We start from the raw sequence: 7,690 nt of genomic DNA, 5'->3' as shown, positions 1-7,690 counted from the left end.
TCAAATATATATATGAGGTTCGAGATTCAATTCAACCAATGTAGATGTAAAATCTAAGTGATTCACTTGTTTTTCTCCGCCAGCTACAGATACCCTATTTTTTAACCTCGTTAAAGCTCCAGGTGGCCAGGACAACACGATTTTTTTTTAGAAAGACATGTTTGGTTGAAATCTTTATTGTCGCATAATATTTGGAAGTATGAAAAACTGCCACTAGAGGGTTTCACTCTCTCCATTGGTCTGGGATGTGGAAGCATAAATTGACTTTTAGTGCATTTGCTGTTGGGCAATGAGAAGTTAAAGAAAAAGTTCGTAAGTAACATTTAATAAAACGCAAAAGTTGCAAACACATATATCTATATTAATATATATAAAAAAAACTTGAAATAAAACAAAATATAAACACTAACAATAACTAAGCTAACACATAAATAGAATAACAGAATAATAAGTGCACTTAGATAAATAAGAGTAAAGAGGTGCAGTCAAAGCATCAGAATTAATTAATATTCAAAATACGATTATCAAAACTTGCTAGTGAAATATAGGCTTTCATGCTCACGATAATCAAAGCAATGTACATCAAATCACATAAGTAAGTTAGACAAATGCGGGTTAGCCTTCTATTTTGGAGCGGCACAAGACTGATGAAAAAGTTTGAGAAACCCTTATTAGTGTTGTGAGAGACAGTGCTATGATGGTAAAAGATAATGAATATCATGGGGAATGAGCTGTAGCCGGAAAAATCTTGCATAATGATGATCGACTGGGCATTGTCGACCATAAATGGAAATAGGGACGCTGAGTGGTGTATAGCAGTATCGGAACTGAGGGTCTTGTTCCAAGTATATGAATATGGTATCGAGAAATATATCCTTATATGAATGGAGACAGATATACATTTTTGCTGTAAGAGAGCAATGTTGGACAAGCAGAGGAAAATCAATTTTATTATCAGGGCCGCTTCTAGACATTTAACTGAAAGCAAACAATATTCCAGCGCCACCACCTAAATGATAAAAAGTAGAAAGTTGAAATGGATACTAATTCTTCAATGTTATAATTGCAAATTTCTTCAATATCTGTATTCTCCCTTTGAATTTTAATGAAAAATTGTGAAATTATAAGTAATTGACTTTAGATTAATATCGAATAAAGTCACAGTTTTAATATTTAATAGCATTTTTATTAAATAATTTAGCGATTTCCAATACGCTACACTCATTTTATACATACATACATACATACATACATATATATATATATATATATATATATATATATATATATATATATATATATATATATATATATAATGATTGAGTTGTTAAATATTGTTATTGTTAAATGAATCAGTACTGTTTAGAAGATACTACTGGCTGTTTAGAAGGTATTAGAACAGAAAAAGGTTTGTAATATATAGGAAAGAATTTCGTTTTTGTTTTTATTTCTTTTTCTCTTATTATTGTAAAAGCTTGAAGTTGTAAGCGAAACAACTTCTCTTTCCGTTAGCTTTGTGTTTTAATAACGTGGCACGGAAAGACGGGAATGTGTGAGCGACCCAACCCTTTTTTGTGACTTCGGTTGCATCGTCATTTGGTTTTAAGAAAGTGTAATACACGGAACCAGTGGAAGAATTTGTATATACAGCAGCTTATGGTTAAAGTTGGTCTATTCGTATTATAATTCTCTTTCCTTGTCAGTGCAGAAATCCAATATAAAGAATACTGTGAATTAATTCAGTAACTGTGGATGGTTTTTCTTTTCTTAAATAATGTATGAAGAAGTAATTTAATGTCAGTTTGCTTCAGTTTCATAGGCAAGATTGTTAGGTTATGTAGACTGTCTAAATTTAATTGAAGTTGTATTAAGACTCCTCTTATACCGTCTTGTTTAGAGAATTTTACAGACTTTACAAACAGAAACTGATATTAACTTTTTGTAAAAAAAAAAAAAAAAAAAAATTAGCGACAACAAAATTAGAATCGTTTTTCTAAAAAAAAGAAACAGAGCTTGTTATAGATTTAGTAATCTCTAAATGACTTCTTCAACTTACTTCTAAGGTTGTAAAAATTGGAATCAAACTATGAAGGGTGGCTAAAAATATGTTAGTATGTGTAAATTGAATTAAGTAGTTTATGCTAAGAGTAGTGGTAAAGGAGGTTAAAACTAAGTTAATAAGCAGTATATCTCTAATTGAATAAATTAAACAAGACTATATAGAGACTTTTAAGAGAAGTAGGGAAATAAAATCCAGGACCAGTTTGGTCGAATTGAGGCATAAAATTACGTTAAATTTAGACGCATTAAAGGAAATTATTAAATTTTTAAACTCAGTAAGATTATACATTGTGTTTAAAATTAATAAGCACTGAAATAATTACATTTATTGATAAATCGTGTTGCACAATAGTAGATAAAACAGAAGTTTCGGTACTTTGAAGCCAGCAGATGATTTGAGTCTTTGTGGTAGAAAAAGGTTTCCTCTCTGTTTCTAATTTTCCAAATGTGACGTGCTAAATATTTAAGAATTTTATTTTTAATATTACTTAGAAACAGTAGAAATAGTCACTGGGAGTTGAATGTACAATTTAAAAAAAAACTATTAATTAAATTATATGCTGAATAATTTTTTGAGCCAAAATTCAGCACATCAATTCCATTTAAAGTTAATAAAATGATAACGAAGGATACAATTAACATATTTAATTGTATGGTTTTCGCAATTCAAGCTTATATTTCTTTATTGGGCATTAAACGTTCGGTTTTATAGGCCAACTTAAATTGATTTAAATACAGTAAATTCCATTTCTGATACTATACTAAAATCTATGAAAGAATAGTAATTGTTAGCTATAAATTGTTATTATTTGTCTACATTTAATTGTACCTTAAATCTCAAAATTTGAAGCTAAGTAAAACTCTCCCCAAAATTTAATTTATCTGTTTAATTTCTGTGTTCTTGCATTCACCAAACAGTTTTTTTAATTGTATGAAAGAGAAAGAGTGGAGTGCTATAAGATTAGCAATTTTCCATTTTTCTCAAGTCATTTAGTGATTGCGATATCAAAAAGTGGCCCTTCGATTAAACCAAGTTAATATCTTTTTTTTTTCTTGAGTTTAGGTTGATTACCTATGAGACATTTTTTTGAAATTGAGATGCCATTTCAATTCCCAACCAGCTGCTATATGGGATTACATATTGAATCAATCGGGATAGTTATTGATGTTTTAGTGAGGTACTAAATGCTACAATAAGCGTAAAGCACAACTAAGATATATATACCTAAGAGAAATTTTGATAAGTACAACTAAAACGTAGAAGTCGAAGCAGAATAGTAACTCATGAGCTTCAAGTTTAACAGTAACACAGGCTTGATTTTGACAGAGGTATGCTCTTATGCTTCATCTAAAGCATATTTACATAGTACCTAGTGATACGATTATGGTAAGAAGCTTAATTTCTTCTTTTCTTTGTTACTGAAAAGTTCATGTTATAAAGACACTTTTCTTGATTTTAATTTATCAAAACCTCTTATTATTACATTCGTATTCATTTCAATAAGTATGTCATTTTCAATTGCCAACAAAGCTAGTTCATTTAATCGTTCTTAATATATATAGTTGATCTCAAATAATACTTTATAATTTTAGCTAAACTTGTTTATTACACAACAAATGACAAAAGTGTGTGCCTTATTGTATATTTAATTTGTCTTCGATGAATTTCAATATCTAATGATGAGCGGAATAGTCTTGGTCTTGCAGTTCTTGCAAGAGACTTGCATGCAAGACCAAGACCAAGACTAAGGGTGCAAGACGAACACCATACCTGCAATAACAAGACCAAGACTCTTGCACAAGACGCTTGCACTAATACCGGTACTACTTGATTTTTTTATAGAATGTAAAGAAGAAGGGAAAAAATCATTACATCTTTCATTTGAAAAATGAAATGAAATCTTTGAGTTTTACGTCCCACGGTTATGCCGGTTAGGCTAAAGGAGACGGTGATTATGAGAGATGAGTGAAATGGTGGAATGAAGAAAGTGGGAGGAAACGGGAGAACCCCGAGAAAACCCACGAGCACGGTGTTTGTCCACCACAAAGTTCACTTGGCGGGGGCTGGGATCGAACCCGGGACCCCAAGCACCAGAGGTGAACGCTCTACCACAGAGCCACCGCGCCCCCCATCTTTCATTTGAATTTCTTGGCTTCATTAAAAACGTCGCTGGAGTGAATGTGTTCCATTGGTTTATGCAATCCGTGTGTGTCGATCTGCTCCTGTAGTATATAGCTATAGCATGTCATTTTCTGAATTGGTTGTTCGCGTTTTCTGTAAATATTGCTCGTTTTCAAGAGGCACAGGTGTCATCTTGCGCCATGTGAGCTATTTTGGTGGACAAACACCGTGTGCGTAGGGTTTCTCAGAGTTTTCCCATTTCCTCCTACGTTCTTCTTTCCACAATTTCATTAATTTATCATCATCACCATCTCTCTTAGTCTTGGTGCAAAAACCGTGGGACGTTAAGCTAGATACTTCATTTCATTCCAAAACATATTAGTAGTGTTCTTCCAAAACTAAAGAGAAATGTAATATTGAACATCAGTACACCATAGGTTCCGACTACATGGGTATGGCCTTGGCTCCGTGACTCAAGCATCCGTTGGAAATATTTAATGTGCGTCACGGTAATATGGAAATAACACTTTCTTATGGCATTGACGAAAACTTAGTGCATGTGAACGCAAGTTTCATTTCATGGGCTGATGCTTATACGTTGAGTAACTGTTTGTCAATATAACTTTTAGAATCCTTAGGTATACGGCACATCGAGGATTGAGAGATATAACGTTATACTACAACAGTAAATCTATACTACAAAATTGAAAGTGACCATGTTTGTGACCCCTAATCTCCTAAACCTCCCGCTCGATCTTGATCAAATTTACAACATAGATGAGCCTTGGGCGAGGGAGTGTTTTCATCATTTCACTTAAACTTAAGGTAGGGTTGTGGGGGAGGAGGGGAATTATAAAATAATAAATAAAATTTAATATCTCTTGAACCAAACTAATACTCTCGATTAAATGTTAACATAGATGTTCAAGCCTGGAAAGTTAGTTGCCAGTTCACTTTGACGAAGCAACGTATGGGAGGAGGAGGAGGTGGAAATATACAAAAATATTAAAAATAAAATGACTATATTATTTAATAACTCATGAAACACAGAAGAGATTTTAATCAAATTTTTAACATCTATGAGGTTCGGAACTGGAAATTTTTTATAGTTTCATTTTAGTGGTAGAACCTAAGGGGGGAGGTATATTTATAAATAAAGCAGCTTAGAGGTGGGGAGAGGAGAGATAATTAAAAGTGATCGAAAATTACCAATATTAGAGTGGAATCTGTAGTTTTAGGTGTCGCTGAGATAAACAGTGACACTTCCGACGTTGTTTAAAACCAAATTCAGCCCCGTAGTTTGGCGGAGGGGATATATATATATATATATATATATATATATATATATATATATATATATATATATATATAGAAATGATTAAAAAATGACTAATATTGGTGTCAAATTCATAGTTTTCGAGGTCGCTGAGTGAATACTAACACTTCAGATACCGTTTAGAACCAAATTCAGCTCCCTACCTTGGGGGTATATAAAATTATCGAAAATGAACATTATTGTCAATGTCAAATCCATGGTTTTCGAGATCATTAAGTTGAATAATGACACTTCTGATGCCGTGCCTTGCAACATCAGGAAGGAGGAAATATATAAATTTATTGAAAATGACCGATATTAGTACCCAATTCATAGTTTTCGGTGCTTTAGTAATAGTAAAAAATTACTGACTAACGAAACATATTATTACTTTCAATTTAACCCAATAAAGTGGGTAATTCATGCTAATAGTCCATACTCCCAACTGAGACTGACTTTTAGCAGTTATTTTAAATACCTCGGAGTTTGATGTCATGATTTTGTATTTCTAATATAGGTCAAAAGTATTTATATAAATTGACTTTACAGAACACGTATAGACAATTGAGCCGTTTTCAGGTTTCAGACAAATTATTCTAAAATATTAAGAGTTTTGATTATAATAATTATTATTTCAATTTTTTCTCTCTTTTTTGTGAATATTTCTAAACATATCATCATCTTCATTATCATAGCTATTCTGCCATCATTGGCAATTTACTTGCTGCAACTGAAAAACGTCTATGTACGGTGGTCCTCAGCTAATCTCTTCGTCCTACCGTTCAATTTACTGTTTTAATACTGTACCTGCCTTCGACTAGTCTCCTTCGCTCTCTCCCTCTCTTTCCTTCTACCATACTCTCTAGTACGGTCCTCTCAGTCATTATCCCAACCAGATCCTTTTTCTCCTCTTATCAATATCTAATTTCATTCGCTTTTCCCCTACTGTTAATATTTCTAACAGCTCATTCGTTTTCTATACAGCACAGCTAATTCTCTCCTTTTTTCTCCACGCCCACGTTTCGAAAGTCTGCAATTTTTTAAATCACTTTTGCGTTATGTCCATATTTCTGCCAGTAATGTCCATGTGCTGAGTACATATTGTAATCAGTAAAATAAAATATCAATATTTAATTGGAAGTTTGTTTAATACAGAAATTAGCTAATCGTGGTGGAAAAGAAAAAATCTGACGCCTTTAGAGTGTAAAAATAATTTTGCAGTTCATGGTATTTTGAATAATCTGTACCATCTTGATTTTCTTTGATGCGTCTCAGGGGTAGCCTTCCCAGTTCGGTACCAGTGAAGTGTTGGCTCTGTTAAAAATAATGTAAAAGGATTACGAAACGTTGTGATTTATCTTATAAGTAGTGTAGCGTGGACACCCGTTAAAAAAGGTCATCATTATCATCATATTTAGAAGAAGGAAAACTATGGTACATTTAGAAACATAAATTGTGTTTCTGTTACTATTGGCGCACCGTAGATTTTATTATCCTTATGCTCAGAGTAAAATTTACGTATGAAAAGTAAAAGATATTTCAAAAGACAGAGTCGCAAGACTCTTGCAAGCAAGACCAAGACTAAGGATTCCAGCGCGAGACGAAAACCTAGACTGCATGTGAAAGACCAACACCATGACCAACACCACGCGGGTGCATTTGTTCATTACTAATCAGATCCCTCACGCAGAAATTGTTTTCAGGGCCCCTTAGGCCTATAAGACGATTCAGTCCTTTCATGTCCCTTTCCGACATAGACGTTCGATATCAGGCAATGAGTAACACAATGTAAACACAAGCAGTGGTGTACCCAAGATGCCTCTTTTGGGTCCGTAGATTTTTCGTTGTAGACTACAAAATGCAAATAATTTTGTGTACTTGCCAGTTGAAATTCTGCTAATTTTCTTAAACAATTAAAAGTTCTGGGGGATCCAGACTCTCGGGCAATCTCTGTCGGTGCATCTCTGAACGCAAGTAACTAATAACCAAAACTCTTCTTCCTATTAGGACAATTACCAAATGTTTAAAAATATCGCCCCACCTTAAATTTAATACCGTACGAGAGAATGGGTTGTTAATGATTATTGCACTGTTATAATACCACGACCGTATGTATACGCGCTGCTGTGATTGACAGAGTTCTAAAAATAATAGTTACTTAAAACCGTAATGACCTTTCGATTACAGTTAAC

Source organism: Thermobia domestica, chromosome 18 (genome assembly GCF_964235325.1).
Source record: "Thermobia domestica chromosome 18, izTheDome1.hap1.1, whole genome shotgun sequence".
Taxonomy (NCBI): domain Eukaryota; kingdom Metazoa; phylum Arthropoda; class Insecta; order Zygentoma; family Lepismatidae; genus Thermobia; species Thermobia domestica.
Note: the sequence above shows the minus strand (reverse complement) of the source record.